This window comes from Monopterus albus, unplaced genomic scaffold (assembly GCF_001952655.1).
Source record: "Monopterus albus unplaced genomic scaffold, M_albus_1.0 scaffold34.1, whole genome shotgun sequence".
Classification (NCBI taxonomy): domain Eukaryota; kingdom Metazoa; phylum Chordata; class Actinopteri; order Synbranchiformes; family Synbranchidae; genus Monopterus; species Monopterus albus.
Window position 1 is genome coordinate 2857105 of NW_018127914.1, and position 17727 is coordinate 2874831.

General features: G+C 40.0%; 1 protein-coding gene across 7 annotated transcripts in view; it reads left to right on the forward strand.

The window, feature by feature from the left end:
* The window catches only part of rbms3 (RNA binding motif, single stranded interacting protein), a 252071-nt gene that overhangs the window by 54816 nt on the left and 179528 nt on the right, over positions 1-17727 (forward strand). The gene's annotated exons all lie outside the window — the stretch shown is intronic.

Genomic DNA, 17727 nt, shown 5'->3' on the forward strand with positions numbered 1-17727 from the left:
TCTTTCTTTTTCCCTTCTCTCCCTGCTTTATTTCTTTCACTCTGTCTCCCTCTGGTTTCTCTGAAACTTAATTTGTTTTTCTTTCATCTGTCTTTTGCATCAGCAGTGCAGTGAGAGACTAATTGAGGTAGAGACACTTTTGGACGACTTCCCTTGTCATTATCCTTGGAATTAATTGCCGTTCTGCAATCTGTTGACTTGACTTTATTGGTGTGATCTGGTTTTTTAACATAATGTTCAGGGTGTGACTGGAACTCAGGCATGAGCTAAATTGAGAAATTTTATTATCGTCATGTTGCTGTCACAGAGTTGGAAACAATGATCTGGCAGGTTTTTATTTTTCAGTATTTCTTACTTGAATAAATGTATTAATAAGGCTACATACATATTTTTCTTTTTTATTTTCCATTATGACACATTACTGATATTCTCTCATCTTAGAATATGCATCTCTTAAATTCCTAGCTGCCCTTCTCCAACATGTTAAGACTCTACTGAATTGCTTGCATGCAATGTGTGAAGAACCTGATTTGATTTAGATATGATAATCATCTCTGTCAGCTGGCTCTTGGTTGCACACAGTAGTCCTTTTATGTCATCCCTGTGATCTCAAGGTATATATTAATTCAGATGGAGATGCTTTTTAGTAAGGAGCAAGGAAATGATCTTTTAGTGCCCAGTGTTGTATGTGCATTAGTTTGCTGTGACAAAATAGCAAAACAAACTTTGCTACTGCCATGTAAAGATTGGAGGAGGTTGGGTGATTTAAACTGTGCTGTGCACAAACAGGAAGCAACAACGGGGGACATTCCAGGACAGTTATAAAAGTTGTGGCTGTTCTAGTTGTGGTGGGCCTCTGTTTCATCTGCATTTCTCACCATGTTTTTGGGAACACTGCGGTCTGTTCTGTTCTCACTGCCACACCCACAGGAAGCACAGTCATCGCTAATCAACATCCACACATAGGAGCCAGGAGTGTCTGAATGGTGCTGATTTACTCTAGGCTGGTTTTTCCAAAAGTTTGACTAACACGAAACTACTTTTGTCCTGCTCTGACTAAGCAAGGCCACTGGTTTTATGAGTGGAGAAAAAAAAAAATCCCTAGACTAAAAACTACTCAGCTGTAGTTTCACTACACATGGATGTAGCTTTTGGGCTCCTCTCACTTCAGTTTACTGTATATTCTGTAGGTGTAACCAGTGGTGAACGAAGTACTCAGATCCCCTACTTAGGTAAAAAGTAGCAATACCACAGTGTAAAAATACTTTGTTACAAGTAAATGTCCTGCATTTAAAAATGTTAAGTAAAAGTACCAAAGTATTAGCATCAAAACATACTTTAAAGTACTAAAAGTGCTCAATATGTGCTTCTAAAATGTAGTGAAGTCGCAGTTTGAAGTAGCACAAAATGAAAATACTCAAAGTACAGGTACCTAAAAATGTTAATGTTGCTTTAAGTACAGTACTTGAGTAAATGTACTTGGTTACTTTCCACCACTGGGTGCAACTGGGGTATTCAGCTCAATCTTAGATGCTGTAGGTCAGTCTCGGAAACGGCACTGTTGTAAATGATTAACCACAAATGTTGTAATTTCAGGTAATAATTAAAATGACCAAAATAAATGGAAAATTTGCAACAATTAAGTTTGCATTTAGTCATCATAATATTACAATCACATTTTATTGGCAGCTGGGAGCACTTGGTTGCAGAGGATGGCTTTAGATAATATGTATTTTACCATATATAAAGGGGGATGTGAGGGTGAGCAGACAAAAAATTGTGAGTCTGAGGAGGGAAGCTTGAGTTTCTAACTGGCTCCTCAGCTGGTTTCTCTATACTGTACTAACTCACTCCACATGCTGCGGTGTGAACGCATGCAGGATGTTAGAGCAAAAGAAGACAGCACATGCGAGATCTGTCTTTGTACTGTGACACTGTTTATAATGTCCTTTCAGGAGACTAGAGTGAGATGGTGTGTTTAAAAAAAAAAAAAAAAAAACAGTGATGCCCCCAGTGAAACTGCATTACTGAATACCTGGTCAGGGACCAAAATGGATTTGCAACTAACCCTGGAAACAATGCATGAATTAACCACAGGGACACATCTTTGTTGTTTTCCCACTCTATTGTTCTGACTGTTTTTGTCTTTTTGTGGGATGCTGGTAGGCTACACTCCTCTCAGTACCTGCCTAACTGGTCTTAGTTACAGATCACTACGGGTTCATCAAACGCTTGTCCTCATTTTAACCTTCTGTACTCAAACCGCAGCAGACTCTGCTGGCTTAACTGGGCTGTTTTCATGGGACAGTGGGGATGGTTGTTTTCTTTTCAGCAGGTTTCGTTATGTCCCTGCCGAAAGTCATTTCTCCCCCACTATTACGCCTTCATCCAGGGCTGTTAGAAGTCAACACTTTGACCTCAAGGAGGATTCACTGTGTCTAGGGATGAATAATCTCCACGCTACTAGTAAACTATGGCATTTTTCCAGCCTTGGAATTTTCCCTACGCACTTTTACAGCTTCTCATCTTACACTACTTAGTGTATATACCCAAAAATTCACAAAGAAAGTAAAGCAGCTCTCTCTCTCTGTTTAGTCTTTTTTTTTCTCAGACACCCTTCCTTCTAGTTCATTGTTGTTATTGCCTTCCTAAATGCTATTGTAATTTCAGGGATATTAGATGCAAAGAATGCCCGACAGAAAGGGAAGAAAAACAGAACTGATAGCTCAGCATGTGTCTGTCCTCTCGGCTGAGAGAGGTGAGTAAATAAAGGAAAAATGAAAAGGAAGCCAGGATCCAGCGGAGATGAAGAAGCTTTGCTTCCAGTGTGTTTGTAATTACAATGGAAGCAGATACATTTCCATTCTTAATATGGTGGGATGAAGATCCCTCAGGGGGGAGCATGGTATGACAGAACATCAGCAGAGAAAGTCATGTAGAAGTCAGAAGATGTAACTAGAAAATGAGTCAAATTTTCTGTGAACTTGCCATGCTAGCACCTACTAAATACATTATATACTACAACTTTCCTTTTCTAAATAGAAATTTGTGAAAACATAATTACTGCATGGATTTATTTCCTGGCAGTGTTCCACTGCTGTCCAGGAAGTGTGACATCCTAATAGTCAGAAGTCATAGGAAGGTAGCTGAGGCGGATGGTTGGTGGTGCAAAGCACAGGGTTGTATAGTAGTGTTTATGCAGTACACTGAACAAGTAAACACGTTTTCTTTTCAGCCGTGCTCTGGCATTGCTCTAGAAATGGCACTGATGGTGAGTTGGTTCTTTTACTTTGGTTCAGGTTAAGCAACTATTGGATGGATTGTGATGAAATTTCATGCAAACATTTGTAGTCCCCTGACATTACTGCTACCATGAGATTGTCATGGCTTATGGTGCCTGGGGTTTATTGAAATGTCTTAAATGTCTTGGATGAGTTGCAGTCAAATTTGGTACAGAAAATCCTATGACTCTGTTGATTTGCTGAATTTTCCTCCTATCATCAGGTCAAAGTTTGACTTTGGCTTGTGACCAAATGCTTCCAAATCTAATGACGTTCCCCCGGGCCACTGCTGTAGTTTGCATTTACAGTAATGAGCAAATTTAGTGACATATTTCCTAAACACACAAAAATAGATAACTTGCTAAACCTCAGAAAAAAGTCCCTGTGAGCGTGGTACCGTGCTGACACTAGCTTTCAACTTAGAGCACAGCTGTACTGAAGTACAGTTTACAGAATGTTTGTTTTCTTATTGACTTTTTTAAATCAAATATGTAACTGTTAATTGTAATCACCAAACTGTAATTTGGCTTTAGCAATGATGTAGCTGTAACATTCATGCTAATAAAGCATAAAGATTTTTTACTAAACGTGAGATTGAGATAGAGATGTCAACTGTAAAGAACAGGAGAGATGAAGTGGGAACAGTGGAAAGAGACAAAGAAGGGAAAGTCAAATGGGGTAAGAGAGTAGACAGAGAGACGCACTGCAGTAACTGATGGATGACAAGTGTCTTAACTCTCACCAAACCTCACTTCTCTCTGTGTACTATTTACCCAAAATAACAGGTTAGGAAACAGCTGTGGTGGGTGGACCAGCCTTCAGGTGCTAGTGTAATAAAACCTGACAAGCTAATGATCGCACACGGTGTTATTGGTGTTATTTAAAATCCCACAGGCTCCAAAGACTCCTATAGCCTTGACTGTGACTAAGCTTCACATTATAGATTTTCTGGTCTATTGCAATTGATCACAAGCACAATGGCAAAGAAAAGGAAACATTCTGTGTAGCTACTTTCCACTAATTGGTGTGTCAGAACCTATTTAAGGGTGATAGTATTAATGGTGGACAGACAGTGTCAGGTAGACATTATAAACTGATTTTCTGCCCTGACTGAGAAGTGAGGAGGAGGAGTGTAGTCTTTGAAATGTCCAGCTTCTATCTTCGAGACATTCTTTCTGACCCTCCCTTCCTATCACTGAGTAAATCCCAGTTCTTTTGATTGCATCTGCGTTTCCCTCATGTTCATCATATCCTTGAAACTTAGTCCCACCCACGTACTGTGTGATGTGAGGAAAAGATGCAAGGAGAAATATGATGAGAGAAGAAACAGCGATGAGATGTACTTTCCTCTGACCTGTCATCTGAAGGGTCCAGTCACCAACTGATTTCCAATAAAGGGGCCTGTTGGTTGATCCTTGATCCTCACCCCTCAGAACGGGGATAAGAGCTTTGGGGTGTCCTTCATGATGCCAAACTGGAACGAACAAGGAGTCGAACAAGTAACGATCAAATAAGGGAATTGGGATTTACCTTGCATCCTCAGTCTTAATCCCACTGACAAAGCACTTATTGGTCAGTTGTTTCTCCAACCAAGGACAATGACTATCAGTGAGGACCACTGAGGATTATTCTCTCACATGAAAGTACCAAAGCTGTTCTAATTGTGGCATTACATTGTGTTACATCAAACCCCTATAGAGCTTCTTCATCTTTGTTGTGTACAATTACAGTGGCTAAATGTGTTTTCCTGTCTATCCTGAGATTTATGGAAGACAGTGTTTATTTATTCACACAGTGTCCCTCTGCTCTGCAAAAGTTGGACTTACTCACATTTGGATTAAATCTTCACTGGGTTCAGTTTGGGACGTGAAGCTAAATCGTCAGATAACATTAAAACAGTGAGATCTCCGCGGCCAGTGTTTAGAGAATGATTTATGCTCGGCTGCCCACATTTATCCTGGAACTGACTCATTCCTTGTTATTTCAACACAAAAGATATTTGATTGAAAGGAATGTTAATGTTACATCTGCATAAACAGTGTTTCATATTAAATTATCCCACTGTTATAATATGGCGTGCTGCTGCATTTTCCTAGTTTGCCCCATCCTCATAAAACTGTTTTCTTCCAAGAAGTGCTAATCCCAGATGACGGAGACAGAAAGTTACTGAATGTAAGACAGTAGCTTATCAACAGTAGTGAAACACATCAAGCAGCCAATTCAACTGCTGAACAAGAGGATTTTTGGCCGGTGGAGGAAACGGTTTTACTAGCCAGGAGCCACCGTTTGTGATTCCACAGATAAGTCTTTCACATTATCATTTACTTTCTTATTTGTTGACAAAAATATAAAACATTTTGTCATAGTTCTCCCTCTCAAATGTTACCTTTAATTTCATTTTAGTCTCATTTTCTTCCTGAAAAATAGGTGGTCAATGAATATTTTTTGTTGTAGTTTTCGCTGATGAAGTTAACACCGCTGAACCGTCATTTAGAAGCAGACATGTCTTTGTGTGTGCAACCATTTCTTACAGAAGCTAAGGCAGATTAGATGAGTTGGTGATAGGTGAGTAGTGATTTAGCTTCTGCACTGAATCTTGGATTGACTGGGAAGAGGTAAAGTGAAATGGGTAATAGTCTCTGCTGACCTCAGTGTCTGAAGTTGAGATGTTCTTGAGCAAGTCATTTATCCTTGTGACTCCTCTGTGTGTTATTGCACAAAAGAGTAAGTACACTGCAGAAAAAGAGCAATGTTCTTGTCAGCTTTTTTTTTTTTGCTTATATAAACATATTATTCTACTGAATCTGACCCTTGAGCTGTTTCACTTCTGATGCTGTGCTTCCTCTTTTAACAGAATATCTCCAAAGTGCTTAATACCCTGATGTTTCCAACATTGCTGGCATCATCATGATCTCTTCACCCCAGATATTACTTGTATATATACTATGATAATGTTTCATTTACATGTTTAGGAAGCATGTTCTTCCATCGTGGTTTAATAGTCGTATTGGACTGTTTAACTGTATACAACTGGGAGGAATTACATTTCCAGCATGATCTAACTGCAACCATATATTTCCTAGTTAATCAGAGCTCATACAGATGTGAGTATGTTTGTATCAGAGAAAGCAAGAGTCCTTGGGTCTCGCTTTGACAAGATAAACGCTGAAAGACTGAGGATGGATTCTGCACTCAAGGGCCAGTCCGCATTGCATCTGTATACAGCTGTAGAGTTCATCTCTCTTCATAACATACAGATCGAAACACACACGCCTACACATGTGCTGCAGTGGACAAAACCAGCTTTTCTTTCCGGTAGGATAACAAAGTCTCCACTGCTGGGAATTTGTGCAAGAACTGTTGGCTGGTTGACAGTTTACGTACAGTACGTTATCTTTTACTTCTTCATAGGAAATTCTCTTTTTATCAGGCATAGATAAGAAGTCACTTTTTCCCTAATGACATTTGAAAGAGTTATCCCTCTGCAATGTAACAACAAGGGCATCCTAGTGAACCCTTCCATTTAATGTAGAAGTGTCACCCAAGCAAACTGTATTTATCTCAGACTTGCCAAGCACACACTGACCAATTATTCAGTCAATACAAAGTTGCTAGTAGGGATTCCTGGCACATCTCCTGATTCTTGAGGCCTGAAAACTCAGAGAAGAGGCAGAAGGGGACATTGCTATAGTGTGATGATTTGATAATCACAGAGCGAGCGTGTGTGAAAGAGAAAAATTAGTGTTAGGAAATCTTCAACTACAAAGCGTTGCTGTCCTGTTATTTTACAGCACAAGCAACTGAAACTAGGACTTTAAAAATGAGACAATTTGTTTGTTTATACCTCACAAGAATAAATAAAGGACCGTCATAATCATTGCAAATTCATCAGGTGTAGTTGTGACATAACTCCATTCCACCAGCTCACCTTTTTATCTGTCTCTCTTTGTGAGGCCTAGGCTCTACAACCCTCACTGGTGTGATTAGCTTAATTAACCATAACTCGCAAACACCCATTTATACAGGCTGACAGATGACACAGTCATTTAGCTGAATGAATGGCTTGCCTGCTGGCAGTAGGTGAGGGTGCGTCCACTGGCTGGTGGCCTGTTCAAGGCAATTGAGTTGAAGCTAGTTACCAGTGTATACTCCATGAAAGCCAAATGATCAGACCACTGAGTAAAGAATGCAAGTAAAGGTGTGAGGAGTGCAGGGATGTTATGGATATACTGTAATCATCCTGAAAGGCCCATTTTATTAAATTTTTGTACACTTATTAAAAAAAAAATGTTCGACCCAAGAAATTATTAGTTATGAATTCTTGATAAGATAGGCAGCAGATGCCCATGTGTACTGTACATGTGGGGTGCGGCTAGGGGAGCCTGGTGGAGACTTTGTGATGAAGTACATTAGTGTGTCGTTTCTTTCACGAGCCCTTGAATGGAGAGCATTGCTCATTCCCTAAATACCGCAATGATTCATCTTTGCCATGAGCTAGAATGAGCTTTGTCTCAGTAATTAATTAGCTCTCGGGACAGCAGTTGGAATGAGTCGTGTCTTCGAGGCCTAATTAAAAAAAAAAAAGAGATTGTCAAACATATTCTAGGTCACACAACCCAGCATCTCCAACCATTTAGGAGGGATTTTTAGGCACTGCAGCTTCATCCTTTGTGGACCATTTTACTGGCTGATAATAGTGTGGGTTACAGAGTGGAGAAACAAATGGTTTTATTTGCTTTGTTGATTTCTTCAGGCACCACTTGAAAATTGAGACACTTGATGCTTTGTTTATTATTGGCTGCTTGAGTCAATAACTCAATCCACTTATGGCCTTGTGCCTTGAATGTCTTTGTCTCTGTTTGAGGATGGTATATTTGAAATTGCTAAGAAATTTCATGTTCCTATTTTGCAGAAAATAGCCACACAATTAACTTCTTATACTCAACTGACTGACTGAGAATGCAACTGCATGAATTTTGTGTTTAAGATCACTTTTCTCTGAAATAACAATCAGCTTGTGTTTGGAAACAGATATTGGCACCACATTCATCTTAACGCATCAGTTGTAGAACTCATTTTATTGAACCAGTCAGAGCGACAGACTGACGGTCAGGAAGTGTCTATCTTATTTTTTTTAATAATGAGAATCGATGACTTTAGTTACAGGCACAGAATGGCTCTAACACTACACACACACACGCAGGTTCTGAACAATTAAGCGCGAGCTGTCGGGCTTAGTGCCTGGGTCCATTGTAAGCACTCTAAACCTGTGACAGACCATTAAAAGGCTGCCAAGGCTTCCTTAATTTGCTTCAGCAGTGCACACTGAGGCAGAGTGACTGAGTGCTGTACCGTAAGTGTGTCTTTGTGTACGAATGTGCTTTTACTTGTTATGACACTCCATAGCTCAACCCACCTCTCCCTCCGCCCAACCAGAAACATTCACACACAGTTTCACACACAGTCTGACAGTATCAACACCATCAGTTCACTATAATATCTCTGTAGTATCCCATTTTTATTTGCAATAGTCATATATTGGCCAATTTCTGTTGTATTTAGTCAAATGCACTAAACCATTAAAACTTCTGCCAACACGAATATATTTTCTGAGTCAGTAGAAGTGTGATGTAAACAATAGTAATTATCTTTGCGTTGGAAGGCATTGCTATGGTAAATGTGATATTCCAAATACTTGTCAGTTTATATATCATTAATATATCCAGGCCTAATATACAGTATTGTTCAAAATAGAACCTTCACATTTGTCATTGTCACTGATGTTCTCCATATTATATTAAGAAATACTGATCGGTTTTTGGGGCTGCACCTGTCCAGGTCGACAGTGCCAGTGAAATCTGGTTAAAAACTGTTAGGGAAGTGGAAATTACATATTTCACACGTTTGTATTTTTGCGCACTGAAATCAACAACATAAGCCCAGTAGATCACACTTTTATAGCCGATGTATTTTCCATCTTCTGCAGACTTTGATTCAATAAGCAACTTTCATCTTAGATGTAATGCAAATACATAAAGGTTACATATTTTAGCTGGAGCAGTTCATAGGAGTGATGAGCAAAAGGTCCCAGTTATAAAAACAGTTTTCTTCTAAATACTATTGTAGATGACTGGACTGGCAGAACACTCCGTTTGTTGGGAAACCTTGTGAATTTGACACCTATGAGTGAATGTTTTTTGGGCCGATGTTTCACCTAGCAGGCATTTCCTGTCATGACCAGAGCTTGCCGTTCTCCACCATTAGAAATTAAAGGTCCAGGCTAAAGGATCCTGAGTGCCAGACCACAGGAATATCCAGAATCTGAATGAGCTTCCAAGTCCCTGCATGTTTCATTTCCTATTTCACAAGAGCGGGCGGTCCATGCAAATTCCTGGCCGTGGTATGCCACCAGTCTTCATTTAGCGGAGGTTCATGGTTGATATTAGATGTTGGACACAATGGGAGATGTTAGGAGGAGGATTACGAAGGGTGCTGGCGTATCTTAGAGGGATTTTAAATGGGTGTCGTCTCTTGTTCAGATCACATGCACCGTCATATTTACATGTCATTGCTGGCTTAGTGTTGTCTCTCAGCTGTGTTGAATGGCAAATTCAGAGCGGCTCATCTGTGAAATCACTCCTTGGCAAATCAGTTTGCACCTGTTACTTTCTGTTCAGCTGATTAGTCAATGACGGGGCGGAGCAGGGAAACATAAATCACACATCCTGAGTTGTAGATGTGACTTTAATTCATAATATTTCAGTCTGATCATGCCTTGGTTTTCAGCTACACACACACACAGATGGGTTTTTGTATATGGCTGCCTGAGGCTGTGGTATTGCCTTTAAAAACACCCATAACATCTGTAAAGCATTATGGCTGATTATACTGGTCCTTCAGTGCAATCATGCAAAATGGGAATGAGTGATGGCTGAACATGAACTGTATGGGGGTAAAAACGGGAATGATGAGGCCTTTGTGATTCTGATGGATCTGTGGGGAACACACCCCAACACATTCATTTAACAAAATCATACTTCATTAATTATATTCCAGTCAGGACCTTACTTTAATAATCAATTAACTAACTTTGTTAACTTTAATTAATATTTATTTTTGATGACATACTCCTGGGCAGAAATAGTCCCAGTCTTGTGCAAATATTTAGAGAAATGTATGTAGCCCTAATACAGGTACACTCCCACCTCTGTGGTTCGCAGTCTGCACTGTGGAGTCACTGTGGTAGTCCTGCTCGGGTCCACGCCAAACATGCTGGACCCCATCAGATCCAAACAAATTTATTTTGGTTTCATCTGCCCAAAGAAAGTGCTGCCAGTATTCATCAGGCTTCTCTTCCTGTTCTTTTGCAGAGTTTAGTCTTGGGTGCTGTTTGTAAAGGTTGACTTCATGCAATGTCTGTACTGTTCACAAAGTCATCAAAAAGCTATCTTCCAGTTTGCTGTTGCTACCAACAACACTAATGAATCTGACCTCAACCACTAATGAGGCATCTGATTTGTGTCAGTCTGTTTTTCCTTTTCAATTGTCCTGTGTTTTGTCTGTTGTCATTACTCTGTCCTGATCCTGTCCCTCTTAATTGTGCCTAATTTGTATCTGGATGCCAGCCCAGTGTCTTCTAGTTTTTTTGGTGCCTTCCAGTGCTTTATGCATCCATTATTGAACATCTTTATGTGCTTTTCTGACTGTGATGTTTCTCACCTGTCCACGAGGTGCTCTCGGTCTCCAGCATACCTGTGACTCGTCCCATAATCACTCATCTGTTACATGCCTTCTCACCAATCAGTGTCCTTGCAAAGGGTCCATGTTCTCGTGAGGTTCTGACTACATTAATCACTAACACTACCAAAACAAAATAGACGGACATAAACCTTGGGTACATTTCTTCAAAGAATTTCATACTAAAGAACAGGCCAAAAACGAATTGTAAAAAGGAACTCCGAGTGAGTCCATGATTCTGCTGCTGTGTTGGGTTTTGCTGCTGAGCTAAGCTGCCTGGGTATTTTTGATTTGTTTAACAGCAGTGTTGTTTTCTTGATAGTTCCACTGTGTGTTGTTTTGGCAGCAAAATAACAGTGCTTGAACAAGTCTTGTTGGTGGAAAACGCTCGATCGTTCACTTCTCTGTTGGCTCTGACAAGCCACATACAGTACAGAGACAGACGCATAAAGTTAAAGACACACATGTTGTTGCACAATCTATTACTGCTATAGAATTGTGTTGTCTAATAGGACAAGCACCACAGAGTGTCCGGGCCACAGAGACAGGTGAGAAAGTGTGTCAGCGGTTCCTTCACCTGTTTTAAGTTATTTAATAGCATGACATTCTTTCTGTTACTCCTCTTCTATCTGTATCCTATTCTGTCACCTCTCTACAGTAGTGTACCTCTAACGGTAAACAAAGTTTTGTTGTGTGAAAGACAGAACCTGTGCATATTGCCTTTCTTCCATTCGACCTCTCCTAGTAGTCAGTTTTGGTTGTGGGAAAGGTGGAATGTTGCACTTTGATAACTTCAGTACTACTAATTATAGAGGCGCCACTAAGGAGGCAATCTCAAACAGCATCGCCCTGAAAGTCTTATGCTCGCTGATATCTAAATGTTGCCCAGTGGAGCTGCAGCATAATGTGAAACTTCTTAATCATCCAGTAAATGCTTTCTAGTACCTCAGTGCCATCTGGCAGTATTACACCATACAAATCCCATGATAAGGTCCTGAAGAATGTCAGAGATATGCTACTATTTTTGAGTTGAACTGTAATATATGAAAACATGCATGCTTAAAGAGCAAAGGCTACATTTCCTGAAATGGTTAGCTTTTGAAGGCATGCCAGGCTTACCAGAGAGCACACACTGTTGTGCCTATTAATTGTGCAAGAGTCCTTAATAATGCAGTTGTTCCACCATGACCTAATTTTACTTCTGGCAATTTTGGAGAATTATATCACTTCAGAAACCAATGGATGACATCACAGAGCATTAGGTAAAGCTGCAATAATACAATTTTACACTTTTAGCCATTTTTAGCTGCTAAATGTTCCACTATGCTTACTAGCTCATCACCAACTTTGTCTGTCTTGCATTTTGTGCTGGAGGGTTGTTTATGGTAGGTTTATCAAAGCTTTTCCTTTGAAATGAGCTACCTGCTGTGGCTACGACTATGTTATGAGAGCAGTGAAAGATACAAGTAATCATGTGATCCGCTGTTGATATATAGATATTGATTATTGTTGCTTTAAAGGTTAATTATCATTAGGAAGAAGCTGTTGCTGGATCGTGTGTATTTTCTCTTATGTTAAAACAAATGTGTGAGCAAAATGTCTGGGCTTTTTAGGCAGTGTTATTTTGTCCTGAAGCATGTCTCTTCAGCCCTGTCTCTGTGTTTTCATTGTCTCCTGGGGTTCATGCTTTGCATGCAGAGGATGAGACACCGGAGGAGGTTAAGAGAGGAGCTGGAATGGAGTTCTGCTCCATTTACCACCTTGAAATATTCCTCTTAGAATGATGCACTCTGTTTTCTCTCTCTCCTTACCCTCTGCACTGTTCCTCACTCTGCTTGTCCTCTCACTCCTCATCTTTGTGTGGCATGTGGTCATTTCACTTCATTCTGGGATGGCTTAGCAGTGTTTTAAAACACACTGCTGTCCTCCCATCCCATCCTGCTCAGTTACAGACAGCATTGAGCTTCATTGGGTCATACAGATCTCTTCTTGGTAGCTATAACTCTTTTCCCAATCTGGAATTTCTGCCTGCTGTGGGCAGTACCTTTCTCTATCGCTTCACTATTTCACTCGACCTGTGTGCCTCTGACACACGTGCCCATGAACACTAGTTATCACACACACGCGTACACACAGACGCACACTGTCAAGTATATATGCATCATCTTGTTTATATGATTCTTGCGCAAAATTATTTTAGATGTAATATTGTAAACCATTGTAGCTATCAAACATGTACCGATGCATTAGTGCACTCAAATAGAACAAAGTGGCACAAAACTGACAGGAATAAATGAATTTGCACTTGGATCTATTTAGGGAACTAACACAATGAATAAAGCAAAATCCACATGATACATTCTGAGTGCTGCGAGGTGGTTTTTGCCTTTTAAGCGGGGTCTGCTGTCTTCATATTCCAAACAGTGTGGATTTTGAATATTTTGGTTTAGCATGTCCACGTACAAAATATCTGCTGTTTAAACTCACACCCTCTGTTTGTGTAGCATTTAATTCCTTATTATGCAGAGATTTTTTTGGCATCATCACTTTCTTATCTGCATGGATGTAGCTATGCTGCCCCTGACAGTGGGAATCTAGCTGGTGTCCAGAAGGACATGGCCGGCTCTCCGTTGCAGTTTGTATGTTAAATTAGTTTGAGGTCACACAGGAAGTTTGATCTCTAAGCTCAACTGAAGTGTTTTCATCTGTGGTGTCAGGGTAACCTTGACCCTTCCTGTGATCTCTAACTTTCCTCAGAGACATTTTGTCTTACTTACTATTTCATAGAGAGAATAACACACACACACACACACACACACACACACTCAACGGTGCTTATGCCAGTAGACACAAACTGTCGCAGCTTCAGTCCAACTGACTTTAAATGCAGTTTCTCAACCAAAACACACAGAGACACACATCTGTGCATGTGTACAGGCTGTCACTGTCATATACTGAACACACACATGCAATCCACCTTGAGCCTCTTTTCCCAGTACAAAATCATTTGTAACAACTCTGATCTTTTCTCAGAATCACATTTATCCGGAAATGAGTCGGTCGGCATGACTTGTGTTTACATTTCACATGTGTAATGGCGATCTAGTAAGTGAATGCAATTAACTTTTTTAGGTCTGTTGCCTGTCCCTTGCTGGCTGTAGTAAGGGGTGCTGTGAGTCATTTTTACTCATGCACATCTGGTCTCACATTTCCTCCCTATTAGGCCTGCATTGCTCTCTTCTGTGTTGTGGTAGAAGCTAATGACTCGCTGGAAATCTGCCTGGTGTTTATCATCTCATTGCAGAACTGGTGGTCCAGTGTCAGTCCGCCCTGTTCACATTGTTATGAAAGCATTAGATAAACAGCCCAAACCAGGTAACGAGACCATAATATGTAAAGAAAAACAAATAAAACTACCCTGCAGTGATACCTCAACTTGATCACTCTGCTCTTTGCACTATATAAAATTAAACTCTCATGTTTTGAATTACCTCAGGCTGTTGCCCATTAATGCACTGATATGAATGTGTTAAAAAAAAAACTGTCAGAGATGTGATGCACTTAACACACATTATGTCATCATACAGTATCTCATAACAGATTTTGCAAAGATGTCAGTCAGTGTGTATACTGCAAATATTTCCATAAATTGGGTTATCTTCTCAGATTACAGTGTTTCAGGAAGATGGTTTGAATGGATAACAGCTACATTAGTCTCCAATTTGAGTAAGCATGGTTATTTACGAACACAAAAATACTTGCAACTTTTGTTTTTGATTGAAATGACTTAGATTCAAGAGACTGGTGAAGTGGTTAGCACTGTCGCCTCACAGCAAGAAGGTTCCAGGTTCGAGCCCAGGCTGGCCCCAGTGCCTTTCTGTGCGGAGTCTGTGTTCTCCCTTTGCCTGCGTGGGTTCTCCCTGGGTGCTTCGGCTTCCTCCCACAGACCAAAGACATGCAGCTTAGGTTGACTGGTGACTCTGAGTGTGTGCGGTTGTCTATCTCTGTCAGCCCTGTGATAGACAGGCGACCTGTCCAGGGTGACCCTGCCTCTCACCCAATGTCAGCTGGGATTGGCTTCAGCCCCCATACGACCCTTGTCAGGATAAGTGGTATAGAGAATGAATGGATGGAAATTCAAGAGACTGCTTTTTGTATGTGACAATGTGAAAATCAACTGATTTGTTGATTTTTGTTTTGTTTTGTTTTGTTAATCAAATTATTTAGATTCAGAAGAATCTGCTTTATTGGCCAGGTGTGTCGGACACACGAGGAATTTGACATCGGCTCTCAATGTGTATGTACATATCCTCCATGCAATGGGCAGATAAACAGTAAACCAGCTTAGGGCTGTGTAATATAACACAATAAGCAGTATTAACAAGCAACAAACAGTGCAAACAATGCAAAATATTCAGTATAAATAGGCAGTAAACAATGCAGACAGACAAGGAATGCTCATTGTGAAATGGGATAAGTAGGAATAAAAATAGAGTACTTAAAACTATATACCTGTAGGAATCTGTTCAAGGTATATTTACAGGTGTTGCACTGAGGGTTATTGTCCAGTCATACTGTAGTTCCTTAAGTGTTAATCAGAGTGACAGCCTGGGCGAAGAAGCTGTCCCTGTGCCTGGTTGTCTTGGTGCACAGTGACCTGTAACGCCATCTGTAATTAGCACAATATATGGGAATGAACTTAAAGAAATAGTATGAAGGAAAATTGAAATTCATTCTGGACTCTAGAACAACATCAGAGCTTGTTGATCCTCTTTTTCTTTCTGTGGTTTGGGCTGATTTTGTTTTAGTAAAACTGCCAACATCTGTGTCTTTCCTGTAGACCTCAAACTGTCATATGTGAAGTTATTGAATTATTGCTTTTTTTAAACAGTTGATTACAAATTTGGCATCGTCTTTTTAGCATTTTTTAGATTTAGCTAAACTGATTTTTCCTTTGTGACTGTGTGGTTTCATACAAACTTTATTATCTGTACTGAGTACCAAATGATGGTCTGTAGTATGATGGGCACTAGAATGCAAGCAACATCTGTTTATCATTCTGTTCCTAACTGGACTGATCATCAATATCTCTTTTTTTTTTTCTTTTTTTTTTTACTGATTATTACAGATGTAATAGCTCAAACACAATGCTTGATAGATGCTAATGTCCATGTTGTAGCAGCATCTTGCATTATATTTGGACTAATATCATAGTTCATCTTTCACTTTATGAACAAAATGCCCCAGGGAAGCTGGTTAGTCATGCTACATCAGTAGACCTGCATAAAACATGTAAGACGATCTTCTTGTGCTCGGGTATCTCCCAGTAGAACCAGTGCCAACAGCAAAAGGATTTTTCCAGGCCCTTCCGTTCCCTGATTCCACTCCCCTCCCTCTCTCCATTTTTCCAGCCTTCCTCCTCCTCTTCCACCACCCCCTCCCTTGGCACTGTGCCAGCCTTCCCTCAAATTCCACATATCTGGATGTTTCTGGGAACCACGCAAACCACAGGAAACAAAGCCTCTTGGTTTCTGCAGCAGCTTGAAGAAGAAGTAGAAGCAGTTGCCCTCAGAAGGGGGTCAAGCAGTAGGGCGACATGTTTGTGGACTTTCTAGGAATTCTTTTTCCGTGGCAACACTTTAGAGCTTTGATTTTTGTTTCTAGTAAACAGCTTATAGTTCTGGGTGGGAAAGTACAAACAGCTGTTTCAACTGAGTGACTTTTCTTTGTGCTCTGATTAATAAATGCTTTTTTAAAAGTCGTATGGTGTTGTTGCTTGGCCTTTCTGAGACCTTTGCATGGTTAAATCAATGAATTTTATTTTATAAAAAAAAAAAAGTCACTAATCCTAGTGTCAATTGAACATGATGACTGACTCAGGTAACGGGAACTTGACTCAGACTCAACTCAGATTATTATTTAGTGACTGGGCCTTGACTTGGACCCGAGGTTTAGCAACTCAACTACAACACTGGCTGCTGCTACTATTTACTAGAACTCAGGACCAAGTCAAGGCCCAGTCACTAAATAATAATCTGAGTTGAGTCTGAGTCAAGTTCCCGTTACCTGAGTCAGTCATCATGTTCAATTGACAGTTGCCAATTTTATATTCCAAACTTTCTAACAGTATTGCATCACCACATTGCTCCACAGTTTGATACAAAAAAAGTTTTAATATCAGTATCTTATGCCAAATTACTGTGACCTAAAAAAATCAGAGTCCTCATTTCAACTTCTGAGTCTGAATGCAGTCAGTGATTGCATCACCACATTGCTCCACAGTTTGATACAAAAAAAGTTTTAATATCAGTATCTTATGCCAAATTACTGTGACCTAAAAAAATCAGAGTCCTCATTTCAACTTCTGAGTCTGAATGCAGTCAGTGCTCGAATATTAGAGCAGTGGTAGTAACAGTGGTGGTCAGGGGTGGACTTGCATAGGTGAGTTATGTGCTTTGACAAGTCATTTGGTACAGTACATAGTGGTAAATTGTCTGAAATTTTGGAAACCACTGCTCTAATATCTCCATAGACAGTAATTAACTCAAATACCCTTAAACAAAAGCCATGCTTTTACCTCTTTGCAAACTATCACTCTCTCTTGAACTGCTCTGGTTCTGACCAGAGACCATGCTGTGATCATGCTGAGGTTTTATATTACTAGACCTTTCAGATTTTTTTTTTTGGTTTTTTTTACAGGGGAGTCATA